This window comes from Rhopalosiphum maidis, chromosome 2 (genome assembly GCF_003676215.2).
Source record: "Rhopalosiphum maidis isolate BTI-1 chromosome 2, ASM367621v3, whole genome shotgun sequence".
NCBI classification, from domain to species: Eukaryota; Metazoa; Arthropoda; class Insecta; order Hemiptera; family Aphididae; genus Rhopalosiphum; species Rhopalosiphum maidis.
Window position 1 is genome coordinate 64,373,466 of NC_040878.1, and position 14,422 is coordinate 64,387,887.

Genomic DNA, 14,422 nt, shown 5'->3' on the forward strand with positions numbered 1-14,422 from the left:
TAATATAAAATATGAATATAGTTTTACATAAACTTAACTTCAAAGTAAACTTAAGTATTTTGGCTTATAGGATATAAGCAATCTATATTATATTATCTATAGTATCATTCATGTAACATAAGAATTATAATAAACAAAGAACCAAATATTAGTAAATCCTACGAGTGAAGACTATAAATAAATAATTATATTTAATTGTATTGCTTATATTGTTATGTAATATTATACCTACTTACTATTATTATTTTTACTTCTTTAGCCGTAATATGCAATTTATTTTATTTTGTTTTTAAAAAATGAACAAACTTGTAAATTTCTAAGTTTATTAAAATATTTATTATGATGTTCCTAACCTGAAACTGAATGTTATTATCTAAATATTAGTTTATTTTTAATATATCATAATTATTTTATCTTTAAAATTAATGTAATACAAAAAAACCTTTACATATACATCTTCTAAAAATATGAATTTTATAAAAAACAATATATTTATAAATTCTATTTATCTTAATGATTTATTTTATAGATAATGTATCATCTAATATAATTCAAACATTAACATTTTCTGGAAATACTTGTTTATATTATTATCTTTTATAAAATGTATTATTACTCGTATATTATCTCTATCCTTATTATTAAAACTAATAGGTTAGAATAGCTATATGACAGAATGACCTTAAACTATCCTGATTAACAAAAAGATATTATGTTCAAGATAAATTTGTAAATCAAATTAAGCAAAATAAAATAAAACTAATATTAGCTCTGTGGACCATATAAATGTAAGATCAGTAACAGCGAGAACTATCGTTATTAGTTATTAGACTAAAATTGAATTAACAATAATGTTGGCCATTATTCAAATGTTTGCTTATTGTACTAGGTTTGATGAACAATTTTCAACTAAGAAAATGTTTATAAATGGTTTCATATTTTTAAAAAAATTTCTTAAATAGTTTTAAATTAAATTAAGAATACAAATTGTACTCAATAAGCCACCATAATAATCATTTCTATACACTTTTTACTATAGAATATATAACTATTTCTAATATAAAAAAAAAGATGATGATTATGATATTTTTTAGAATATATTTATTATTATTATTATTATTTTATATTTTTGACAGTTCATTTAAAATAGTTTACACAATTTATAGAATGATATAAATAGGTTAAGGTTCATATTACTGTATTAAAAAGATTAGTTCTTAGTATTTTGAATCTATTTAGATATAATATATATTTAAATTATTTAGTTTTTAAATAAAATCGTTTAACTTTTAACTTAGTATTTATTTTGTTGATAAATTAGAGATGAAATAGAGACAAAATATTGTTATTTAACCATTACCATAGTATTACTATACTATTACCCTTTTTCTAGTAAAACATAATAAATATTATATTATGCTTTAAATTTTATGAAGCTTAAACACCAAAGTTAATATAAATATGTTAATAATAATAACCTGAATAAATATAGAATGTTGACTTTTAACAAAGTAGGAAATATATTTTTCTCTTTATATTAATATGACATTTAAATGAATTGATCATTTTATGTGTATACAAATATGTTACACCTCAAATAATATATTTTCCCTTTTAATCAACAATTTTATTAACTAATGAAAAAAGTGGCTATTTTATAAACAATAATAATAATGTTCAAATCATTAATTGTGTAACTGCTGTTTTTTAAAAATAAAATTTCAATATGCAACTTAATAACTTGCATTATTCGTTTAATAAGTTTTGTTGTTAATAATAGAAAAATAGAATAATAATAAATAATGAATACGCACTTTATTGTTAAATATGTTAAGTATCGCAAAATATATCAATAGATATTTTATTGTTGGAACAATACGATAAGAAACCAAAAAACCTTATTTTTTAGTTAATTTAAGTTTATGTTCTGCAGTGACGTTTATAGAAATTGAAATTAGAAAACAAATAATTGAGATCAAATCATCAAATGCATATCTATTTTGAGAATTTCATAATATTATATCTACGAGTATATTAGATCAATGTTATATATTATGTATGATATAAATGTATGTAATATATTTACTTTACCTTACTGATACTAGTAAGCAAACTTTGAAATGTTTAAATATTTTTATTTTGATGAAATTTTTTAAATTTATTAAAATCCCTAGTAAAATTCAAAATAATAATTAAAAAAGAAAATGATTCAATGTAGTACCTATTATAATGCATAGTGAAAAATAAATAAAAGTGGGTAAGTGTTTTTTTTAGGTAACTTCCCATTTAATTGCTGTTTTATTTGCGATATTATAAGATCATTACGTAAACTTACAAAAATAGTTAAGTATACATATCATTAGTATCATTGTGTTGTAAATTATTTTTTAGGGTCGCTGTAAGGTCTTAAAATGATCCCAAGATTTTTTGATGAATTGGACCTTTTGGAATCGAGAACGACGGATATATTAACGATGTTTTAAATATCAAGAGAGTTTCATGTTTTTCCAACTGTGTTTATGACATTTTTGTTGTTTGTGGAATGAACAGCTCGGATACATTTATTTACTAAGGTTAGTAACTATTAGTTGTATTTTATTTTTATATCAATCATATAATATTACAGTATAATCTTATTACAATAAAATCGATTTTTATGAATATTTTCTATGGTGGTTTTCATAGTAATAAAATTAATCAATTAAATTAATACTACGTATCTATTGAACAAAAATTATTAGGATATTAATAATAACTTATTAAACATGATTTGAGAAAATTATTTCGAATGTACATTTTTTTAAATAGTTATAAAGACATTATGTAACTCATTTTTAATATACATTTTAAACACTTGATGTTAACTATAAGAATGCTTAGAATTTTTTGATATTTGATATTTTCAGTAATTATATTTCCTTATAAGATATATTTAATATTTAAAAGTAAAAAATAATATTACCTTAAGTTCCTAAGTTTTAATTATACATAAAATCTAGTGTAATCAATAAGTAATATAAATGTTAAAATTTTAATTAATTAAAATAATTAAATTTATTTATTCGGTTGAATTTTAACTTGACAAATATTTGAAAATCATAAATAAACTATAAATTTATATATTATATATAAACTATAAATTATAAAATTTAATAAAAGAGTGATCTACATGTAAATATTTTGGTACCTATGTTTTACTGATCTCATTGTAAATATTGAATTTGCTTATTTACATTATCCTTGTTAAAAATACAAGAGGTTAGTGATTAAAAAATAAAATTGAGTTAAAAAGTTTGTTGTTTCAGGTCAATGGTTTTTTTATATTAACAAATTCATCTTATAGATACTCCATAAAAAAACCAATCTGTGTATTCTGATTTTCATTTTTGGTTTATAAGAAAAATGTAATATCTTAAGTCTTAAGTTTGTTTTCGTTTCAACTTTAAATTTTGATTGATATTTACTAAATTTAAAAACAAAACCCATTTAATATTATTTTTTGAATTTCTGATGATATTTTAAGTTAGTAAAAGTTATTGCCTAATACTAAAAAAAAAAAAAAAATGGGTAAACAGTAGTTAGTTTAGAAAAAATGCATTCGGAGTATTATTTGAGAAGTTAGGTATATTTATTTTACTCCTAATTTTAAATAATAATATATTTCTCAAAAAATAGAAAAAATATGAATCATTATTAATCATTTTTAAAATGGTTTAATTTATGTTAAATTTTAATAAAAAGTCTAATAACTTGATTGCTATGATAATCCAATAGATACATATTATAATATATTTATTTTATAAATAATGCTATAATTTCATGTTAATTTAAAACATTAATTAAAAGTTCTAAAAAATTAGAGTTTTATTTTATACATTCTTGTCTATGACATTCTCAATAAGTAGAGAAACAACTTTGATGTTTGTATAAGGGGGTGTTTCTTTTATATTAAAATTTCTTTAATGCATTGTAGTGTCTCTCACTGTGATGTTCTAGAAACGCTTACTTAAGTGATTATGTTTCGATAGAAAACGAATCAGCATTTTACGCTAACTTGAACTTCATTGTTTTAAATTATCAAGTAACTTTATGCTTTATAAGAAAATCTTTTAGATAGTTTAGAGTTCAGTGTTGAGTTATACTTCAATTATTCTTTTAACTAAAAATATATTTCCTTATACCTTTTATATATAGGTTAACTTAATACGACTTATTATAATATAATAACGTATTTTCATCTTAATTGTTTAATTATATCTATTAAGATAATGTATAAATACTTTTTGTAAATATAAATTACAAAAATAACTTTAATTAAGATTTAATAAAAGAAAAATAAATATTCATGTATGTAGGTAATCCATTGTTTTTATTTAAGTTTCAATACGTCATATTAATATATTATAATAAGTTATACTTGGAAATAATTTTCAAAAATCTGTCAAAAATTGTTATTTTCTATTTTCACAAGTAAACTCTTTCTCGAAATATTTCTAGTCAATTATATTAGAATAAATAGAAAAATACATTCAATGACACAAATATGCTTGCTATAAGAAACTAAAATTCAGTAAGTTATTTGCAAAATATATTATTATTGATAAAAACGTTCAATTAATTAAAAAAAATACTTTGTACAGATTTTGTACAAATATAAACATTTAACAAAATTAATTAAGAAATTAATTAGTTTGTAATTATGTCTTTATTGTTAATTTGATATTTTTGGAATATTTAAACATTTTTGAAAAACTAATAAAATAAAGAACATAGAAATATAAATAAATTAAAATTATTCTGCATCTAAATAAATAAATTATTCAATATAATTGTTTTTTTAGGCCTTTTAAGAATATTTAAAATTTAACACAGGCTAAATTATATTAGATACATATAAAGACAGAGATAATAGCAATGTTTTTTAATCGTTGTCCATTATATTTTGTAAAACATAAATTTATATTCATTATTGCAATTTTTACGTTAATAATAAAAGCCATATTTACTGGTTTGAATATTATTTGTTTTTTTGATTTTAAGTCAGACACGTGGTATTTACCAACTATAATATTTATTTGAATATAAGTATCTTGTTAGAAATGTATGACTTTTATTTTCATAATATTATTTATAGTACAATTTCTAAAGAGCTTTTATTTTTATTATTAAATGGAACAATGTATTATTATTCTTTACTAATATTTTATTTTGTGTGTGGGATTGTTTGAGTGATTATTTGTAAGTGTTGTATTTTTGGCTTACTAATTTTTAATGAGCTATATATTGTACAATCCATATGCTGTATTAACTAAATATTACTTAAGTACCTATCTAAAAATCTATAACTTTAAACATTTAATTTATTTAATAATACGATTTTTAATATTGTTAACACCTTACTTAATATTTTTAGTAAATGCAATAAATCACTATTAAACAAACGGCTTTATATAATATGACATTATAATTGTAGTATTTACTATATTTTCTGGGATTAAGTTTTCTAATTATTTTAAATTTTTACACCTAACAGTTTTCTCTTAAAACATTTCTTCTAAAATGAATCTTCTTTAAATATCAAACTTGAATTATGACTAAACTTTATCTAGTTCTAAAATTTAAATACATAATATGCACTAATAACTAATAGATGACTTATTGAATTAAAAATGGAAAATACGAAATGTATACAATATCACGAGTTAGGTAAAATATAATAATAGGAAAATTATTTAATTTTTTTATTATCAGGAAGACCATAAAATATAGCAAACTCAATAATAATTTTAGAATTTTCGGACAAATCAGAGTTTAACATGTTCTATAGGAGAATGTTTATCTTTGGTATAGTACTATAGTCTAGAACTCTGAACTACAGTACATTATAATGTTAGTCATATAAGAGACTAATGGCTATGATTTTTCATAAAATTTTAAAACTTTAAAATTTTTAAAGTTTTCATTTTAAATTTTCGATTTCATTCAAAAATGAAAACTTCCACGTTTAACCAATTATTTTTAATGTAAAATAAAAGTTCTGTTTTAAAGTTTTGAAGAAATATATTCAAATTTAGTAATTATATCTTGTTTGATAGAGAATGGGAGTTTATATTAACAATGCAATTAACTATTTAATTGTCCAATAATATGTTTTACAAATCAAATAATACCAGATAAGTAACTGAAAATGGTTATTTATGTGTATTAGAGTTGATATGATGTATATAATGTCGTACTAAACTATTTAGTTTACCATATTTATACTTATATAAATGAAAGTTCATAAATATTAATTTAAGATATTTTAAAACAAAGAGGGTTTGGTTCAATATATAACTCATTTAGTTCATTATTATTTAATAAATAGTTGGTTACCTATTACTTATTTTTGAAATGCTTTTTTTTGTGAACCATTAATAATATATGGAATTATAACCGTTTATATAGTACGTGAATGAATCTTTTCTTTCGTTTCCTTTTACTAAAATATTAATATGTGAAAACTACATCATAGTATATTATTTAGTACTTTCATACAATGCAGTATATTTTTCAGTTGAAAAACCAATATTTTTCATTGAAATAATAAATAAATATTCAGATTTTACAAGTACACCAATCACATGCTTTTATTTATTTATTTTATTATGATTATTGTACTTTAAGTAATTGAAAAAAAATCAATCACATTTTACTTTACCACCTAAATCATTGCGAAATTACATAACGTGTACAAAAACACGTTTAAAGCAATACAAATCATTGCATACGAAAAATTAATTTTAAAGGAACTTTACTTTCTTTTAAGCTAATCTCGTATGAAGGCGATATTATGTTGATGTTACGAAGAATGGACTTACAAAATATAGTATTGAAGTTGTTTATTATATATATATATACAGAAAGATCATTAATTTTCTTTTTATTTTATTCATATAATATGATAGATTTAGTATTATACGTTCGGTCGTTAGAATATTAGGTATGTATAGAAACTAGTATGTGAAAAATTCATTTTACAGATTTTTATAACCTGATAAGCAAATCCACACATTAGTATTGAACTCGATAAAAATTATATTCCAGCCATATAAATAATATTTCTAAAGTTAAGGGTATATAATAAAAAATTGTTTATTTAATATAAAAATAATTATCACATTTTAATAAATAATTAATTATATTGTTAAGTACTTACTTGGTTAATTAATGTTTAGTTCATTAATTTTTTAAAGTATTACAGAATTTTTTTTGGTGAACATAGATTAATAGAATTCTCTTCGGACAATTTATATTTTTTTAAGACATTGAAGAACCTTTTTTGGGTTTATATTTAAAGTTAAAACAAAGAGATGAAATTGAATACATATATTTGTCATTCCAAAATACTGACTGCTGCGTAGGACGTTAAAGTTGAAGGATCTTGATTCTTGAAACATACAAGAATAAGCAAGAATTCTAAAATATTTCAGAATAATTTAATTAAGAAAATATCCAAAATAGAGAATGAAATACTATAAGAAATTATTTTTTTGTTATGACATTTCAATTTGTTTACTGGTACATAATATGTTCATCAAAATATTTTAGTTTACGATAAAGAAAAGTTATAACATAATATCAACAGTAGAATTTTATAATTTTATTTTTATGATCAATAGTTTTCTTGTTTGTTGTTTTATTAAACTATATGAAAGGTCAATTTTTTTTTCAGTAGATCTTCCTACGTATTATATAAACAATTTATTTATAACTACCCGGATGATGGTAGTCTACAATTTATTTAATTATTGAATGTGACCACAATTGGTATATAAGTGAATTTCGCCGAACATAAACATTGTAACGATAATTATTACCTAAATAATTTTATATTTAACTTTTGCATAATATTATGTGGCATGGTCGATATATGGTCGATCGGAATGAAAATTGATAATATTTGGGATACTTGGCAGTCGTTATAATAGATAGTGCTATACTGGATATGTGTGTCATACTCAAAGAGTACAAGTTTGTTAGTCTTAACAATGGAATTAATATAGGTATTTACAAAGATATTTAAAATATCCAAGGTCACTCTTGAATTCCAAATTGTCTTTATCAATTATTGATAATTTTCATTCATAATTAGATTCACTTAGGTCCTAAGTCTTTGAGTCTTTAGATACGTGTAATATGTTTTATTTTTCACCGTTATTATTGTCATATTTATTTATTTTAACTTCATCATAAGCAATGATTTGTAGATAGTAAAAAAATAACGAAATAACAGTACGCATAGTGGCATTAGTACATAGAAAAACTAACTTATTAATAACATTATTAGGTATATAAATAAAAAAGAATCAGATAAGTTAACAATATAATACCTAAGTGATAATGATTATAAGCACATAATATTATGAATTAAAAGTATTCAGACGTGTAGACCATAATGATGTTGAAGAATCATGAAAGGAATCAAAATTATTAATTTTGTTACGCAAGTTCACCATGCAATTTAATGGAGAGTTGCCACTATTATTCGTTTAAATCATTGTTATCACGTTTAAAAATACATTATTGCCTTCAGAATATATAATACAATTTAAATATTTCGTTATATTCAATTCAATAATGTGCAATTAAATAATCGTATTTAATCTCGACTATCTTACATTATAGTAGTCACTTATGGCATTTAATTTTTTTCAAATTTAATTTTCAAAAATACCATCTAAAACTTGAATAACTAATTAAAAAAATCACCAAATTCTAGATCATTATATTATAATATTACCTTTAAGGTTTGGCATAGACAAACTTTGTTAAGTGTGTTTTATACATTAAATCATATATATATAGGTAATAGACTTTTGTTCAAAATAATGTATAATATAACATTCAAATGGTTGATATTTAGCCAGTTTTTTTTGTTCTATTGCCAAATGTGCAATACACCTGAATTTACAGTATATGTTATCTGGTATAGTTTACAGTGAAAACCATGACTGTTTGTTCATTTACAAGTAAACTGAAAGTTTAACGTGATTTATTGCAATTGTTTTAGGTTCAATTTTAAATTCCCAGTGGTGCAGCGAAGAAGCTATTGATTTAATGAATTATGATGTATTTAATTTACAAAATGTAAAGATTGCTCTTTTGGTAGTAAATTTAGGTACAATTATCATATACCTATACATGTAATGAAATAAACCAATATTATAATTTATATACTATAAATCAGAGAATACAAGTTTATGTATTTAATTCAATTATTCAATAATAAGTTATAAAACTATACAATATATTATTATTGAATTTTAATCAAAATCATGGTTTCAACAATTATTGCGTTTTAGTTTCAACACTGATAAGTTTAAAAATATAGGTTTAATCCATAGAATTTTTTTTAAATACTTAATACTGAAATTATATAAAACTCTAAAAAGTATTTTTACATAGATTTTTTTATAAAATGTATTGCAAAAAACATATGGTCTAGATTCTATTGTAACTTGTGAGTAATATTATCTTCAAAACAATTAAGAAGTTTATATCATATTTTTTACTGTTTCTTTTTAAAGTTAATTGTTGATCATTGTTATTTGCGATTTCATTTGTTAATTAAATTTTTTTGAAAATATTTCCATTTTCCTGCTGGTTTTTAGTTTTTTCCTATTATTTTGAAAACTAATAACTAGACATACACTGTAAAATCAATAAGTATATTCACTCTTCCACTCAGAATCTAAAATTGCGTTTTATCACAACTTTATAAGTATATACACACTTGCAGACAGCGTTGAGTAAACCGGACCATTATGAACTGGATGGAAGCAAAACTCACGAGGGGGAAACTGATGACCTATAGCGACCACGGACCATATTTGTTTACGGTACTCGTGGAAAGTGGGTAACCATTATAGTTTTCTTCAGTCAAGGTGATTTTACACTATAAATGTTCATGTGTACGTATAAAATGAAACGGTCATCGTAGCTATTTTCTACGCATCCATCTTCAAGGTCAATTACAGTTTTTTTTATTTGTATATTGAGTTCAAAGTAGATCCATCACACCAGTACCCAAACTTTAAAACTTTGACTTCAAATGAAGTACTTATATGCTAAATGTGTAAAAACGTATTTTTTTTAAATATATTTTTTTTCACAAAAAATGTGATAAAAATGTTTATAAAGTTTTCAAATCGAAATTTCGAATTTTAAGATTATTTGGGGACGTCACGTCAGCACCCCGAGAACTAAACACAAAACTTTCAAGTCTGGGGTTGAAAAAAGAAAACATTACTGTGAGAATAAAACGTTTCTAGGAAATTGGCAAAATAGTACTTTTGGAGTGGAAATTCCCAGAGTATACATACGTAAGCAGTGCCATGTAATTTTGGTTGCGAATCTTCAAGTGTTATAACCTATAGTGTTTTCTTCTAACCATATGTAGTATCTATAGTAATATAGGCAATATTAATAATGTTATATAGTGCCGTACCTACACTTGTACAGTGGTGATATGAGTGCAGATGATCTGATTTACGCGTTTGGTGGTTCGTAAATGTATGGTGTGATATTATTGACAAATTTTTTTTTTTTAAGAATAGAAGGTCACTTACATCAAATTGTTACTAAGTATATTTTTTACAATCTTCGTTATTTATAAATTTTAAGTTAGATTGTAATTAGATTTTATAATATCCGAACGTTGTTGGTATTCTAATAGACTTACCAAAAGATGTTTGGCATTACCAGTTTGGCTATGTTTGTTATACTAGTGTTCGTCATAACATATAAGCACAGCATGACTCCAGAAAATAGATTAATTATAAAATATTAAAACAAATATTTGGTATTATTTAATCCTTGCTACTACATATTACATATTAGCTTTTATTATACACATATAAATTATAATATAATACTAATTAGTTAGTATTAACTAATCATAGAATATGAAATATGATTTAGGAACATAACTATTCTTTTATTAATTGTTTAACTTGTTTATTTAATTAATATTTAATACGATATGTGTTCCTACTCTTATCATATATACTTATTATGTCCCTATGTATAGATTGTATATTTAAAATAAAGAAAAAAAAGGACCATAACTCCAAATATCTTATTGAAAATTTCAAAAATGGTGTATATATACCGAAGCAATAACATATTTAATAATTCACTAATGGTTCAAAGTAATATAATATTTACTAGATAGTATATCATGGGAAATGTCGCATAAAACTATTTACATTTTTTCTTTAATCATTTTAAACGGTCCTGCATATTATTTTTAAATGCACATAAATAGTATTATAATATCTTGTTTGTAAGTTACCTGAATAAAAATAATCTAGTCCAGTTGGAACTACGATGTAGGTACAAATAACAATTCAATTTCTGTTTTTATGACTTGATAGTTCATTTTATAAATAAAATATAACTTTTACAAGTTGTAAAAAAAGACGTTAAGCCAAATTTAATATGTAACCTACACACCATAAACAATCTAATAGTACATAGGTTGCTATTAAAGAAATTTTTTTATACTTTTTACATAAAATAAATGATTTAAATAACATTACATTGAATACGTGTATAACATATACTTACTAAGGTTTCACAAAAATTATTCAAGTGGGTAAGCAACAATTTTTTTAAAATTTTTCTTTGAATTATTGTTTTATTTTTATAAAATTCCATAAGGTATCAAAATACTGGAAAAAATCAAGTTTATTTCTAAGTTACTTTTTATTACTTTATATGATATTATGTTTTGTTATAATTATCTAAAAGTGTTAAAATTAAGTGGATATATGGATTAAGTAAATAGTATTCTCATTTTATTGATAACTATTAACGTTAAAACAATTATAAAACACTAATCTTTGATGAACTCAGCATATTATTTTTAGGTAATAGTTAATTACTAATTTTAAACTTATTATTCAATTCAACTCTGTCTAATTACTCTGAAATAAAATTATCAAAGCGAGACCTCAATCATTTTTTTCTTTGTAGATTATTAGCAAATCGAGGAATGTATTTTAAAATATACCTTATTAAATATAAAATATGTGAAAAACCCTATATCTATATTTATTTTAATGTCATTAAATACATAATTTGTTAATAAGTATTAATAGCATTGTTATATCTTATATATTAGATAATATTTTATTAACACTGTGTTTACAAATAAACAATTGCACAATCAGTAATAAGTACTTAAATATTATATAATTATATTTGAAGAGTCTTTTAATTTAACGTCCGTTTATATAAATTATAAGTACCTATATAGTACATGGTTACAGTGGTTACGCAGTTATTAACCATATAATTGTACGTATGACATCGACTTAAAGTCTAACTAAATTTTACATATACCTGGATTTTGTGTAATTAACTAGTTAAATTAAATATTTATAATTATTTTAACAGGCTGTATTTAATGAAGAACATTAAAACAATAATAAATGATAAAGCTAGAGTAATGTTATTGTCAGTGCCTAATGCATTGCCTATAGATAAAACGTGTAGTGTGTACTTATTTAGTATCTTCTTGTGGACACGAAAACAGTGAGTTTAGTTGCTATTCTGGTTACGATTTTATCTTACCGTCAATACGCCGCAGTTTAAAATGTATAATATGCGTTATTATATTCATAGCTTTTAATTGTGTTCGCTGATATCATTATTTAGAAAATGGGAAGCTTTTGCAGGTCATAAATATTCTTAATCATTCTGCATTTGCACAATTGTCAGTAATCATTTGGCTGTTTAACGGTTATTGGCGTCTTTCTCGTGCCATTAATCATGTGGTTTTTCAATTACGTTGACCTTTTTTTTTTATCTTATCTTTCAATAATTGTTTAAGTGACTATAATTGTTTTTAAAATGATTAATTTAGATTTGACACATCGTTATTTGTTTTAACAATTTTAAATTGATTCCGATTGCCTGTTTACAATAAAATGCTGATTTTAAAAAAAAATCAATTTTTAGTTTAATAAAATTTAATTACATAAGATTATTCTATACAATAATTATTTTCACTTAAAATAAAGGTTCTAAGATATTTGTATCAATAAAAAATAAATAAATGACTATATTGTCTATATTCAGAAACAAAAAAATACAGAAATACTAAATTAACCAAACAATGAAATAATGTAATGTATAAAAAATAAGACGATAGGCAGTTGTATAAAATTTTAAATTGTTTCACTTCAAAAAAAAAGATGTATTTTTAGTTGAAATAATTGTCACCTGAATGTTATAAAAATCTAAATTAATCGATTATACCTATAATTTAATAGCTTGACAACATAACTGTCACAATTTAGTATTATATTTTAGGTATAATTAGGTATTATTGTTTATTATTTTACACGGGTATTAAAAAGTTTTTCTCTGCCAAAATATATATAATTTTAATTTAAAATACACTTTTATTTTGTCAATTTTAGATAATTTTGATCGAAGCAAGGACTTTATAATTATTAAATTATATATGTATTTGTTATGAGTGTGTTATCAGATTTAGAGAAAATTTACTTCAATCCCTATTACTAAGAGTAATTTTTGGTAAAATAGTTAATATATTTTGTAATTTGTGTGGTCAATAATATAAATCCTTTAATTCCATATTAATTTTTTTTAATAACTGTGAAAAAGTTTATAAAAAATAATGAAAAAGTATACATTTTTACGCAACACTATTTTTTGACAAAACCGATTTTGGTTTTTTTTTTTGTTATAATTTAGATAAATAATACCAAAGACTTGAATTATTTAAATAAAAAATATCGTAAATAAGTTGTCACATTTTTGAAAAAAATATATGTTCAAATTAAAATAACGATTTAAATTTTTTTTCAAAAATAATAATTATTGAAACTTGAAACATTCGTCTATTACTTTTAACATAATTTTCTGTTCGGAATGAAATTTTTGAAATGGTTAGATCAACTAATTTATATTTTAAAATTATTTACACGCCATTCTATGGTGTATCAATATTGATTAACAAGTAATCATTTATGTACAATGTTTTTGTCAAAGATCATATCAACCTATTAAATAATATATATTATAAGATAAAGCCGTTATTCCTTTCCTCAGATTATTTTTTTTGTTTATAATGGTCTATAAAATTCAAATTTTAAACATTATTAATGCAATAATTGGGTTATACCAATATACCATATATTTTGAATTCATTTACGGGTTTACAAAACGTAATATAGGTATATTCTGATTTCTGAGTGTATATTAAATAGTACCTCAAGGTACACTTAAACTTACTATACATACAACACAACTAGTTTCTACTTTTTATATTTAGTTGATATACATATGTTAATTATTATTTATTCATAAAGAAATTCACTAAAATACGAATCCTCTATTAGATATCTGT

General features: G+C 21.9%; 1 protein-coding gene across 1 annotated transcript in view; it reads left to right on the top strand.

Moving 5' to 3' along the window:
* LOC113551573 (glutamate receptor ionotropic, NMDA 3A-like) overlaps positions 1 to 14,422 on the top strand; it is a 131,151-nt gene that overhangs the window by 17,339 nt on the left and 99,390 nt on the right. Inside the window, 1 exon segment of the mRNA XM_026953881.1 lies at positions 2,392 to 2,573. The gene's annotated coding sequence lies outside the window, so the exon portion shown is untranslated.